We start from the raw sequence: 14,074 nt of genomic DNA on the forward strand, positions 1-14,074 counted from the left end.
GAGTGTGCCTGGCTATGCAGCCTGGGCTGGAGGGCTGTGACCTTCTTTAGCCAGGGGGAAGCTGGAGGTCTGAGCCTGGGAATCTGGACAGGAGGAGAAAACAAAGCCTCTCCAGAGAGTGTCAGAAGGACTGGCAGAGCTCCCTGGCTCAGAGCTATCTGGAGGGGGAGCCAGGATTGAGGGTGAAGCTGGAAAAGCAGGCTGCAGTTCCTAAAGGGAGAATAAGCTGAACCCCAGCAAGGGGAGCTTGACTTTACATAGTGGGCTGTGATCATGTAACTGCGGTGCAAGGAGGGGACTGAGGGTGGCTGCCTGTAAGGCTGTGCCTTGAGGGGCTGTGCTCTGGGAGCGCACCCTACCTCACAGAGGGCAGGGGACTCAGCATTTCCCTTACTGGCAGCAGGGAATGCGATGTTATGATCTACATAAGAAAGACTGCAGACTTGTTGCATGTAGGTGGACACCAGGCTGGTGGCGTCCTCCTAATCCACAGTTGGGTACTTTGGAAGAGCATCAAACAACTCAGCCTGGTTATTCAGATTTAGAGCTGGACTCTAGACGGGGCATCTTGGGTCACGATGAAAGTGTCTGGGCTGAGGCACGGGATGCAGCTTACACAGCCCTTGCCTGTTCCAATTTCAGTCAAGTGCTTTTAGCTCCAGACCTTGAATAAGCAATACAAATGTACCCCCCCCCCAACACACACATTTAAAAAAATCCCCACATAGGAAGGGCTTTACACCACCTAGGTCTCATTATTTGGCATCTACAGCACCTTCCATCCAAGCAACTCTCTAAGCTTTACAAACGCTAATGATTGTCGCCTCCCAGCATTCACTGGGTTTTATCACCAAGGGGGAGACTCAGCCCCAAGAGGCTAAATGATCTGCCCAAGGCTACCCAGTACGACAGCAGTGCCAGGAGTAGAACCCAAGTCAGTGCCAAGTCTGCTGCCTTAGTCCCCAAACCATCCCCTTTTCCTAATAAAATATATGTACAAAATGTTACTCTACAACAAAGACACTTTTCTCTGGCTCTTAGGCAAATGAATAGAAATTAACATTCAGGGTGACAGAATGGTTGTTACCTAGGGACTCATTTCATCATAGGTCTAAAGCACCTCAAAAGCATTCCGAGAGCTCCCAAAGGGATGGTGAACTGTGCTGGAAGATAATCTTTTTGTAGTGTGACATTTCTGTCCTGTAACTGCCATTCAAAACAAACAGGGACATTTGCAATGTTCTGGGATAAACAGCATCTCTGTCTCCCGCTACTTGGGTTCAAAAGGAAGAGAAAAATAAAAGCATCACAGAATTAAACAGCATTTGAAAATAAGACAGAGCAGAATATTTTAAAAACAAAGATATTTTCTAAAATTAAGTGTGGAGTTGGGCCCTGCTATTTCAGTCTTAGATTGTAAGCTGTTTGGGGCCAGGATCATCTTTTTGTTCTGTGTTTGTACAGCACCTTACACAATGGGGTCCTGGCCCATGTCCACGATTGGGGCTGCTAGGCACTATGGCTGGGATCCATGAAGGTATTTAGGCACCTAAATCTGATGCTTAGGCACCTTAACCTCAGATTTAGGTGCCCAGCTCCCAGTTTTGGCTCCACTGTGATCCACAAAACTTTCACTGATCCCTGTAGGTGCCTGAACTCACTTGGCGCCTAAGTTTTTCCAGAGTAAACATTCCCTAGGTGTCTAGATTTCTGCCTATGGGCATGCACACTGCTGCCTCAGTTAGGCATCCGGACACCTATCTCCTGCCTAAGCCCTAGAGCAGTGGTCACCAATTGGTAGATCGCGATCGATTGGTCAATCGTGGAGCCTCTGCCAGTCGATCGCAGTCTCCGTCCGCCAAAACTCCGGTGGTGCAGCAGGGCTAAGGCAGGCTCCCTGTCTGCCCTGGCCTCGTGCTGCTCCCGGAAGCAGCCAGCAGCACGTCCTGCGGCCCCTACAGAGGGAGGGGACAGGGGGGTCTCCGTGTGCTGCTTCTGCCTGCAAGTCCCACCCCCGCAGCTCTTATTGGCCGGGAACGGGGAACTGCAGCCAATGGAAGCTGTGGGGGCAGTGCCTTCAAGGAGGGGCAGTGCGTGGAGCCACATGCCCCCTCCCCTCCAGGGACTGCAGGGATGTGCTGCTGGTCGCTTCTGGGAGCAGCGCGGGGCTGGGGCAGGCAGGGAGCCTGCCTTAGCCCCGCTGACTGAGGTAAGCTCTGCCCAGCGGGAGCCCACACCCCTCATCCCCTGCCCCAGCCCTGAGCCCCCTCTCAGAGCCAGCACCCTGAACACCCTCTTGCACCCCAACCCCCTGCTCCAGCCCGGTGAAAGTGAGTGAGGGTGGGGGAGAGCGAGCGACGGGGGTGGGGGTGGAGGGATGGAGTGAGCTGGATGGGGCCTCAGGGAAGGGGCAGAGCCTTGGGGAAGGGGTGGGGTAGATCCTGGGTTGCACTTAAATTCAAAAAGTGATTTTGTGCTTTAAAAGGTTGGAGACCACTGCCCTAGAGCAATTCACGAACTGTGATAAGACAGATGCTCGGCCACCTAAGTCATGTGCAGGGCCCTATCAGGTCCCATTCAACATAGGAAGTAAGGAAGAGGAGCCTACCTTAAATGATTTAGTTGGGAATTGGTCCTGCTTTGAGCAGAAGGTTGGACTAGATGACCTCCTGAGGTCCTTTCCAACCCTGATATTCTATGAGTCTATGATTCTATGAACTCTTAGCCCACTAGCTAGAGCACTCACCTGGAATGGTCAGCATCTTCCATTGGCTAGTTTAGGCAGCTCGGCACCTAATGCGCTGGCTTTTGTGGATCACATTCTAAGGCACTTCTCTCCCCCCCATCCATTGTCTAGGAGCCTCGGTGCCTAGCTCAGCTTTGTGGATTGCAGTGTTGTTCCTTCTATTTTGTACATACCTACAAGTTTAGGTGCCGTGACACTCAGCATTGCACATCTAAGTCCCTTCGTGGATCCCACCCTACCTCAATAGCACATCTAACAACAGTTTGAGTTTAAATACTGGCGGGACGGGAGGCAATCTCTCTTAGATCTCCTGGTAAGCAGCTTTCTCTGAGAAGTTCTAAATCTCAGACAAACGACATGACTAGGAACGGATTCCTTGAATAGCAATTGGGATTTTTGTAACTTCCATATCTCCCCTGAACACACACCCATCGTTCCCCTGTATACCTCCACCCATGCTCTCCTTCCATCATCCCTTCTGCGTGTTCTCCTGGGCTTTCCATGACTCCTGTGCTTCCCAGTATCCTGCACCTCCTTCCATGCCCTCTCTTCTATTGCCCCATCAACCCCGGTACAGTCCACCTCTGCTCAATGACTCCCCTTTGTCCCCTATACACCACTAGTCAGGTCTTCTCTATTCTCCTCCACCCCCCTTCATTCCTCTTCTGGTCCACTGCACCTGTGTCCAATCTACCCCATGCTCTCTCCCCTCTCTCCATGATCCTCTTGGCCCTTGGGATCCCCTGCATACTCCTCCGTGTCCTATCAGCATCCTGCCCCCACTTCCTCTAGCATCCTGCCTGCCCACAGCCCCCCTGTTCTATGCCCCTGGAGCATGGCTCCAGGCCAACCTCTCCTGTCCCCCTCTCCATACACCACTCCCAGACTCCCACTCTAGGGTAATACCCGGTATCACTTACTCTTCTCCACCACCACCACCCCCAGCAATCCTTGCCCCTCACCTTGCCCTGCAAGTCAGCAGCAAGTCTGTTTCTGTTTCACAAACCTTTATTATACTGACAGCATCAATGCTGCTTTTTATACAGGCATGAACGGCTTGCACCTTTTTTAAACCACTCCACTAACTCTGCCCTCCAAATGGGAACCCAAGGTCAGCACAAACAAAACAAACAGGCGGTTTCTAGGCTAGCCTCACCCTGCAGATATCCAGAGCCAGAGAAAGCCAAGATCAGCTTGAAAAAGGGAAATGGATACATGTTCAGAACACTAACTTTAAAACTCCTTTGTCAATTGTCACCACACTTGCCAGAAAACAATGCTACCTTGGGGTGAGATATGACGTGAAATTTCAGGAAGACCAGTTTCTTATTGAGGAAGTTACAAGGTGGGGAGGGATTAAAAATCAGGCTTGTTGTGGCAAGCTAAACTGTGAAGCAGCTCCCACTCTTTTGTTACCAAAAGCCAACTCAACTCCTCCTCTAGCTATGCTATTATTGACTCTTTAGATCATTAGATATGAATAACTTTTGAAAAGCTGATTTGTCTGTCCCTTTCTGCTGTGAACTTATTGCATTTCAGTTTTTATTTGTACCAGTAGCCACAGAGACTGGGGGCCCCATTGGGCTAGGCACTTCACAAACACATAGTAGGTGACACTCCCTGATGCAAAGGGTTTACAGTCCAAATAGATCAGACAGCAAAGAGTGAGAGAAACTAAGTATTGTTATCCCCATTTGATAGGCGAAAGCACAGAGATAAAATGACTTGACCAAGGCCATGCAGGGAATCTGTGGTAGAATCAGGAAAGGGATCCAGGTCTCTCAAGTCCAAATTGAGTTCGTTAACCAAAAGACCAGGCCTTTTTCCACTCATCTTGGATAATGAAAATAGGCTAATCAGTTTTATTTTTGTCTGTAGATTTTAATTAGTATAACTGAAGTTCCTATGCACTGGCAGTGTGATGCAATGTTTAGATTACAATCCCCTGCAGTGTTTGTATGTTGGCTATAAACAGGATCTACTTGTTTGGCGGGGGGAGGGGGGGGAAATCAACACACACTTCTCTTGGTGCAGTGGCTTGTAAAAATAAAGTGAAAGATCTTCGTTTTAAAACATGTCACTTTAATAGTAAGTTCAGTGTCATTCTACATGACAATGAGCCAAACTGTGCCACCAAAGAACTTTGCAGTGATCTCAAGTAAGTTCTGTTTCAACACAATGATACAATATGGCCTAAGAAAATCAACTTTCCTTTTTGAAGTCCTGTCTCTTACTATTGCTCTTACATAATTATCTTCAATTCAGCCTCTTGTTTCAAAGGTCACCTGTAATGTCTTGGCTAAAATGCCTGTATTCGTCTCTTCCACCCAGTCTACTGAAGGAGATAAGGGGAGGGCATTTTCAACTGGACATTTAAAAGTACACAGAGCCCCAACCACAGGTGTCCGTTACCCTTGGACCGAATCAAATATGCATAGCTACAGAGCCTCATCCGTGCTGAGTCAGACTCTATTTCTAGGGTTCATTTTAGATAAAATGCTTCATTACGCAGATCTGCTAATAAGCACGTTGCTTGAAGCAGAACAACAAAAGTAAAAAGCAACCACTGTAATCTAGATCAAAATCACTATAAAAGTGCACCAAGATGGTCCCTCTCAGCTATCAGATCATTTGCACTACATCAATTCCTAGAAGCCCTGGTCAGGATCATAGGCCCATTATTAGGGTGACCATATTTTCCCAGAGGGAAAACGGGACACCACACATGGCCGGCTTGAGGCCCCCCCCCTCCTCCCTGCCCATCCAGGGCCAGCCCAAGTGCTAGGTGCTGAACAAACACAAAGGAAGACATGATCTCTTCCAATCTAATGCTCCGATCCTGTGATCAGATATGTGTGGACAGACCCCTGGACCCTCATGGACTTGATTGCAGAATTGGGACTTTTTATGCCCCTACTAATTCAAATTGCAAAACATCAACTTTCAGTATTAGCTTCCCTGGTATTTACTAGTGAGTTAATACATAAAGAAGTCAGATCTGGAAAGAGGCATTTGGATCCTAACGTTTACACTCATGAAATTAGCTTTCACTGTTTTCATTACCAAACGAAAATATTCACTCCTCACCTACAGCTGTTTTGTTACAAGTGAAAAGAACTCATGTGTTTTCTTTCCCATACCTAAAGAGGCTCCCTCAGACGAACACAGCAGGTGCCATGTACCTGTTGAAACTGGAATAGATTTAGCTAAGAAAAGGGCCTTTTATACAAAGCTGCTTGATCCTGAACTCTGCTATATATTCCAGGAGTCCTTTCACTTCCATTCATGTAGCAGGGCAATAACATGACTGGTATGCAAGAAGCTCAAAACATGAAAAGGCACCAAATAGGGGGAAAGCAATACTTGTAATGGGAAGAAGTAACTTAGCCCTTTTCCCCCTCACCACAAAACATCAGTTGCCAAACAGTGCAAGTCAGGGAGGTGAAGTTAGGAAATGTCAGAATTGCCTGTGCAACTTTCATTGTACCCCTTGTGCGTGTGCATTATGATACAGTCTTTGATGATCAGATCACATACTATTTTTTTCCACAGGACCCCTGCCTCATTCAGTCCAGTGTCTCAAAGAAAGGTTGCCAGAATTTTTTAACAAGGGCAAAACACATTTTTTCCCTAGCTTTGTTCTTGGAAATGGCTGAACTGTTTCGGCTAAATTTTTCCAGAGTCATTCACCCCTAAGTAGACACCTGGCATAGCAAATTTCAGCCCAAAGAGTTCAAGTTTGGCAAAGTTTTTTAAGCAACTGAAAACAGAGTCTCATAATGGGAATGAACAGGCAACCTGACTAAGCAGCCCTACTAGCCCTGCCTGTAATAAAGGCGGGTGACTAAGCAAAACTGGAATAATGGAAAACAAATAGGCAGTTTATGATTTTAGAGGGCTTTTTTTCTTTTTAAGCAGGGTTACCAACAGGCTGTACCACACATCCTAAATCTGCTCTGCCAAATTCTGCTCAGGAAACTGATTCCCTTGTTAGGCTGCACAGACATGGGAAAGGCAAAGGTCTCACTTTTATTCCTTTATGACAAAGGAGATGTTTACACAGTTTCCTTTGCCGCTCCACTGTAATGAAAGCGACAGTCTGCTGGATTTGCTGCGGGCAGCCGGCGTACTGATATAATAACGAAATGCCTCCCCAGGATCTCTTTTGTAATAAAAGTTTCATAAAGTTGGAATCTGAGGATTTGGGGTGCAAGTGTCTGGAGTTTAATCTTCTGGTTAATGCAGCAGAATGAGTTTTGGTAAGGAGGTAAATGATGATTGTGGTGCAGTAGAGTCTACAAACTGAAGAATGGTGGATCTAATGTTAATGCCTGTAATACTCTAACTCATCTGGCTGATGTAATGGCTAATAAGAAGGTTATTTCCATGACTATTCTCATCTCACAGTTCTTAAGAGGCTCAGATGGATATTTTGCAAGAGCCTTGAGTACTGTACTTAAGTCCCATGTGGCTGATATCATTTTCTTCTGTGGTCTTGGTTTCTTTGCTGCTCCTATCAAGTTAATTACTATCTAATGGTGACTCACCCCTTTCTGAGCTTTTCCTCTGCAAAAAGCAGGAATAGCAGCTAAATGGAAGCATGGTGTACCAGGCTGACTACCTGAATGGAAGAATCCTCTCAGAGGGATCTAAAAATACCCTGCAGTCTGTAGATAATGGGTGTGATGCAAGGATGCACTCCTTCCTGAGACAATAGAGAGGAAATCTTTTCCACTTTCATGCATGCAGATTGTGTTTGGAGTCAAGTTACATGCAAGTCTGGAGTCCTGTCATTATTAGCTGTAGAGATTTCAGAGACAGTGAAACTTGTCTTCAGCAATCACTCAAGGTGTTTCTAGTAAAGATGCAGAAAATCTGCACTCAGTGCGTTCTTGGTGTGGTTATTTCTTGGTGGTCTCTTAAGACCGGAAGTTTCCATAACCGGGTATGCCAGCCCTTTGAGACTTGTGAGGAAATGCTCCTAGACCAGCACTACCCCACATGCCAGGTTTTGTCTCTTAAACTTACCCGGGGGGTAGATGCCATGGAAAGAAAGGCAGTGGTTTGGGGGGGGGGAGGCAGTTTGGGGGCGTTGCGCAGGAAGAAAACTGTGCTGCTGCCTCTGCTTTTAGGAGAGAGACCGTTGTTCCATGAGTAGGATCTCCCTCCCCATCTGCTCTCACTGGTGAGGGACAAGGCTGGCCCAGGGCAGTTCCCAGCTGGCCCTCTCCGGGATCCCAGGGAGCAGGCTTGCTGGGGAAAGTAGTTCCGGGCTGGGGGATGGCATCCTGGGAAATAAGCCGGGGGGAGGGGAGGAATAAGCCTGGTCTTCTCCCCCAGTGGAGGAGGCAGGTTGAAGTGCTGGTTCTCCTTTGAAACCTATGGCTTCCACCTTTTCTTTGATTTGGAACAGCTACGGGGCAGACCCATGAAGGAGGGTCAGAACCAAGTTCTAAGAGACTGTAGTTACGTTGAATTACCCTGTGTGTCTAACTGATACAAGGACCCTGGCAGGGGAAGGGTAGTTTCCTCCTCTTTTGCTTATGTTTGACCTGACACTGTCTCTTATACAGGTTTGGCCCTGTTTTCAGGTTCCTTTATGATGCTCCGAAAGGGCACAGCCCGATCCCTTCGTTTGGGAGGAGCAGCTGTCTCTTCTGCTCAGACACAAGAATCAATCTGATGCTGGCTGATTTGGGATGGCAAACCAGTGTTTCCTGAGCCATCTTGGGGTTCTGAGAATCACTTTATTATTCCCTTTCTCGAGCTTGTGGAGGATATGAGACGTCAATAGGAAAGAAGGCAGGATTCCTTCTTGGCCAGTCTACAGTGAAAACACCTGCTGAGTAAGCTACCCACCCAGAGAGGTCTCCATGGTCAGACTAGCAGAAGAACGGTAGCTGAGAGAATCTGGAGCTGTTCCGTTATGCAAAATGTGTTCAGGAATATTGCCTCTTTGCTCAATTACATCAGAACCTTCACTGGGACACTTAAACCAAACTGCCAACCGCCTGGCCCTCACTCAGGAGCTGGGATCCTATCTATGTACGCTTATGACTACAGGATTACCTGTTTCTTTATCTCTATGCCTCTCCCACCCCTACTTAAGTGCATGATACAACTGTGTGACACTTAAACATTACATCTATAAGGACATGGGGAGAGGAAGATTATTGACATGGGGAACCATTCAGGGGAATCTAACTGGACTGAAGCAACGGAAAGTGGAGGATGGGATTGGAAAAAAAAAAAACAGAAGGAAGAAGGAGAGAGGTTACTCGGATTACATTACCTTCTAAACAAAACCCTTATATTACCACTCACTCTGTCTGCTTGTGTACTCCATCCATTCCCCGTGTCTTTCTCTATATAGATTGTATGCACATCTGTGCAAGGATCTTATCTTCGTATGTGTCCAAGAAACGCCCTGCACGCTTTTAGTGCCAAATCTGCCTTGCCATACTGCTATGGACATTTACCAGCCCAGACACATAACCTCCTTGTTCACCCATTCCAACAATGATTAAAAAACCCCAAGCTCTAATATTTTACTCACCTGCCAAAAATATCCTGCCATCGGTGAGTTTAGCAAGGCTGTGCTACCCATAAATAAATGATCACTGTAGCGGTTGCCACGGTGGGGCGTTGCCGCAACGGCCGGGGTACAGCAGTGCTTTCTGCGTGTCTGGTAGCATGCTCTGTGTACTGCAAGATTGGAGTTCTTATAGCACGTGCGTCCAAGCACCAGACTCTAGTCTTTGGTGCTCCCCATTAATCCACTCAATGCATTTTGAGTAAGTAACAGCACCAGGACTGCCTGTAACTAAAAGGTGCAAATACTCTAGGCACAACAACGTCAACAGTCATAACGAAAGATCAACCCAGACTCTAGGGGATGTCCATTGTGAAATAACTGCCCCAGGGGATTCCCCAGGCCTAGTGCTAAGGATACTCCCTCCAGTCCATCCATTGCCTAGACAGTGGTCAAGCCCTGGCCTACAGAGCCCACTAGAATTGACCTCTGGCTTTGCCCGTGGTCTCCTGGTATCCACGTGTGCATTTACCCCACTCCTGCTTGCACAATGCTGGCCTATATCCTCCTCCTCCTGCTGGGCTTCTGCCAGCAGCAGGCTGATGCTTTGACTGGCTCCTAACTTTTTAGTCCCAGCTCTCAGGCTGCCCGCTACCCAGCCTTCCTTCTGCAGCCAGCTCCTTCCGGTTCTGGCCTGCGGCTCCTGCTCTCACAGAGCCCCTGATTCTCTGCGGAGTCCACTCCCCCTCAGAATGCAACTGCTTTTACCCTGCTCTCTAGTGTTGATGGAGCGGTCTACTGCTAGCAGTTGGACTGTGCAATATAGCGCCCTCTGCTGGCTACATTTCAACACAGCACATTCAAGGTGGTGGTTACGACCCGGCAATTTCATTACAACAGCTTTCCATTTTAGGCTCTGGACTTTGAGTCTTTTCAGCCGTGAGACACAGGTACAAATAGCAGAACCCAAGCCACCAGACGTATGCAAAAAGGAAGTCTCGCTACTCTTTGTACACTCTTCGAAGGCTGTACACATGCCAAACCCCATCAGACAGAAGCAGCACCATGCCCAGTAAAATACCCTCAGCGCCGAACAGACAGCGCTTTAGTCTGAGCAGTTTCCTCAAAGTTCACCTGGTGAAGAGCTTCACTTGCCATTCAGATGGGACTTAAATCAGGGGAAAAAACAACCCAGAAAAACTGGTACTCCCTAGCTTTCTACTGGTGGCATCCATCTCGCTGACTAATGATAAATCTTGAGTATATATATCGTCTTTTGAGCCAGGAGATGCCAAAGCCCATTACTGATATGCAGCCAACTCTGAGGCGGAGAGCAGTTACCAGCTAGAGCCAAGCAATACAATGGCACAGGGAGGGGACATTTTGGCCAAGGATCTTATATGGCAACCCCCTGTTGTTATGAAAAGTGCTATGGACGGAGGCTGTTTAATGCCTACACAAAAGACAGAGGGCCTTGATGTTCAGGTCTCATCCCAAACACTTCAGCACAGCCCTCTATTTACCGAGCCCAGAAGGGGGAAGACTGAGTCAGCCTGGCTGGGATGGGGACTGTGGTTCAAGGGAGTCCAGGTGTTTCAAATTTAAAGCTCTGACCATTAAGCAAAGCATCCTCTGTGACAGCAGCACATCCATACGTACAAGCTTATTAGAGCTCCTCTAGCCTGCTTTTTAGTGGCTGTCTTTGTATTGTCCAAACAGCCAACTTAAAGCTTTTCCGAAGTTACAGTCAAGGGCGAGTGAGGGGAAAGTGTAGCGAGAAAGACATCCCACAAGGAAAAAGGGTATGTGGGGTAGGCGGGTTGAACAGCATGAACCTAGGGAAGAGAGATAAGGGATATCAGAAGCAGCCAGAGTCTCCTTTCTGTCTCTCAAAGAGCGGATTGGACAGTGCAGGGGCACGCTGAAGGAATGAACAGTTCAAAGGCAGATCTGTTGGAAGACAAAGTTAAAACTCAGTCTAACTTTGCTGAGTTGGGGGGCAGGAGGCGTGTCTGGGAAGGAGGAAAACTTAGTTTAAAAGCAGCAAATAATACTGAGGTTGTACGTTCTTTGGGGCAGGGATGAACCTGAGATAAAAGAGCTCTAGAGCCACTGTGCTACCTATCTGACTACCGATGTGTGGAACTACTGGCTAGATCACTGCCCCGTCATTAAATGGGCAATGGATTTTTCAGTGTATAATCCAGCTTCTTGTCCTCTACAACACAGCACTTGCCTACCACTCTACTCTCATCTCTTTAATCAGCCGACTGACCTACAAGACTCCTGCTTCCATCACCACCTCTGCTACAGCAGGGAGCGGGCAAACCAATTACCAAGACAGAGAGATCTTTGGAGTTTTAACTTTAAAGCCCTTGCTGGAGTGAGTCCAAACACTTTACTGATCATTTGGCTCCCTCTATGCCATCTTGTCCTTAGGTCAGAGGGCAGGGCGCTGCTGGAGCCTACGGTTTGCAGAGACTGACAGAACATGGACCATACTTTTGTAGGCTCCGTGATCCTTTTTTTTGTGAGGCAAAAGGGGGGTCATAGACCTCTTTTAAACTGTATTTTGTATTTCAGAGGGCCCTTGGCAAGATACATTAATTGGTGCTTTATTGCTTTTAGGTTCTATCCATCTGGTATTATTTTCTTGAGTCTTTAATACATATTTATAGTTAAGTCTATTGGAGTGCTCCCTCTGGGAGATAAATGTCCTGAAATAAAAGTTAATTCATTCTAAATAATAAGTGATGCTTACTGATATGTGATGGTGCTTTATATTATAAATAATTGGTGCCCAGATACTTCGGTGATGGACACATTAGAAATGCCTTGTGCCCCAATACAAGTGAATAACTTTACATATGCGAGTACTTCCAGTGACTTCAGTGGAAATGCTCATGTGGATAAAGGTGAACACGTATAAAAGGTTTGCACGATCAAGGCTTAAGGGAGAGATTTTGAAAATCTGTTAGGAGAAGCTGAGGACTAAAGGTGAATTGTGCTTTCTGTATTATTTTCTAAGACCTTGGTTAAAATGTTTAGAAGCTCCCAGTTGACTTGGTGCTTTTGAAAATGTTGCCTTTGTCTACACTAGGCTACACTGCTAATGCCGGTTCAGCAAGAGAAGAGCCCTAGTCAGTGTAAGGAGGGAGGAGAAACCACACCATGAAGAACAGTAGCGTTTCAGTTTGAAAATCAATTAGCATCTGCCTCCATTATAAGTTTGGTTTGGGGAGTGTCATAATCAAGGATGATAAACTGATTCCTAAAAAAGCTGGTGCTTATTTATTCTTGGAAGGTCATATTTCATCACCATAGCAACCAGCATCTTTTCCATTTCTCCAGCAAGTTGGTTTCATTAGTAACCTTGGCCAAATGGGTTTGAGAGAAGAAAATTTTCACTCCTTTTACTAGAATCTGAGGGTGTTTCTATGGGGTTTTTTATGTAATGTTGCAAAGCCCAGTTCCATATGACGTGTGGGTGTTTTTTTTAAAAAAAAAGCTTTTCAAATGGCACATTTTCCTGTGATTTCCTGCATAAGTATCTTTAAGTCGTCACTTGCAATTTTTTCCTTTACAATTACACAGCAAATCAAACATGTATATTTAATATCAGATCTGGCTTTACTGTACCTGGTTTTTATGTCAACTGTGGTTTGTTAAAAGAGATGAGGAAACTAAGGCCTGGGGTGGTATTTAAATCTTATTTTAAAAATCCTAAACCCACAGGAATTTTGATACTATAAGCTACTTTCTTCCTCCCCCCAGCATGTTTAGGTTTTATTTCTCTCCATAGGACGGCACTTTGCAATGCACAAATCTCATTTGGAAGATACCGATGTAAATGCCCATTGGTGCATTGTGATATGCTTGTGCCACACCCAGCTGGCAGGAGCAGGCCTCTAGGTGCTACTACTGCAATATAAATAATATAGGCTTTCATGAACTTCCTGCTCTTTAACCAACAACTCGCCACACCTGGGCTCGGGTCCTGCAAACTCTTATCTATGTGCTCAGCTCTGCACGGAGTGGTCACTTCTCTGAATGGTCCCATTGAAGTAATTTGAAGTGCACACTTGTCCTGCATGTTTGGCTTTCTGAATCACAGTCGGTTCTGTGATTCCTGCCTCCACCCAAGTTAGTGTTCTGTTGTTACTATACAAGGACAGCCCCGTGTTAACAATACATTTATGTATACATACACAGCTGTAAATAGGAAAAAATCTTAAAGCCTATGTACCTGATCCTGCAACTAGTTTGGCCTGCGCAGAGTCCCACTTAAGTCCATGTGGGCCTGCCTGCATGGAGCCAACTGCAGGATCAAGGCCTATATTATATATGGTGCCCTTTCCCTCCCTTCTTTTTCTTGGAATATTTTCCCTTCAGCACATCTAACCTCCAAACAAAGGTTGCTCTCCTTGAGGATCCTGAGCAGTGGTTCTCAACCTATTTACCATTGTGGGTCGCATCCAATACTACCTGTGTGGCATGGGCGGCGGGTGAACCCCCACTTTGGGGAGGCTAGCTCGCCGGCCCCACCCCTTCCGCCTGAGGCTCCACCCTCCCGCACGTCGGAGCCCCGAAACCCGCCGCCCCATAACAGAAGGAGCCCTAAGGCCCCCCCGTGACCAGAGGAGCCCCAGCTCGCCCACCCCAGCCACCCCGAGCCAGCCCCTCCAGCCTCAGCGGCAGGCCGAGCACCACACCGTGCCGCTCCCAGTGCCAGGCCATGCCGCTCCCCCCCACTCCCTGCCTGAGCACCGAGCCGAGCCACTCCCCTCATCCGAGCC

At 47.2% G+C, this 14,074-nt stretch overlaps 1 protein-coding gene across 4 annotated transcripts in view; it reads right to left on the reverse strand.

The window, feature by feature from the left end:
* STEAP3 (STEAP3 metalloreductase) overlaps positions 1-14,074 on the reverse strand; it is a 40,735-nt gene that overhangs the window by 24,242 nt on the left and 2,419 nt on the right. Inside the window, exon 1 of one of the 4 annotated variants that reach the window (XM_024224511.1) lies at positions 1,088-1,170. The exons of the other annotated variants lie outside the window; for them this stretch is intronic. The gene's annotated coding sequence lies outside the window, so the exon portion shown is untranslated. Of the gene's footprint in view, positions 1-1,087; positions 1,171-14,074 lie in introns of those variants that run through there. 4 annotated transcript variants of the gene reach the window in all.

The sequence above is a fragment of the Terrapene carolina genome, unplaced genomic scaffold (genome assembly GCF_002925995.2).
Source record: "Terrapene carolina triunguis isolate 2854851 unplaced genomic scaffold, T_m_triunguis-2.0 Scaffold62, whole genome shotgun sequence".
NCBI classification, from domain to species: domain Eukaryota; kingdom Metazoa; phylum Chordata; order Testudines; family Emydidae; genus Terrapene; species Terrapene triunguis.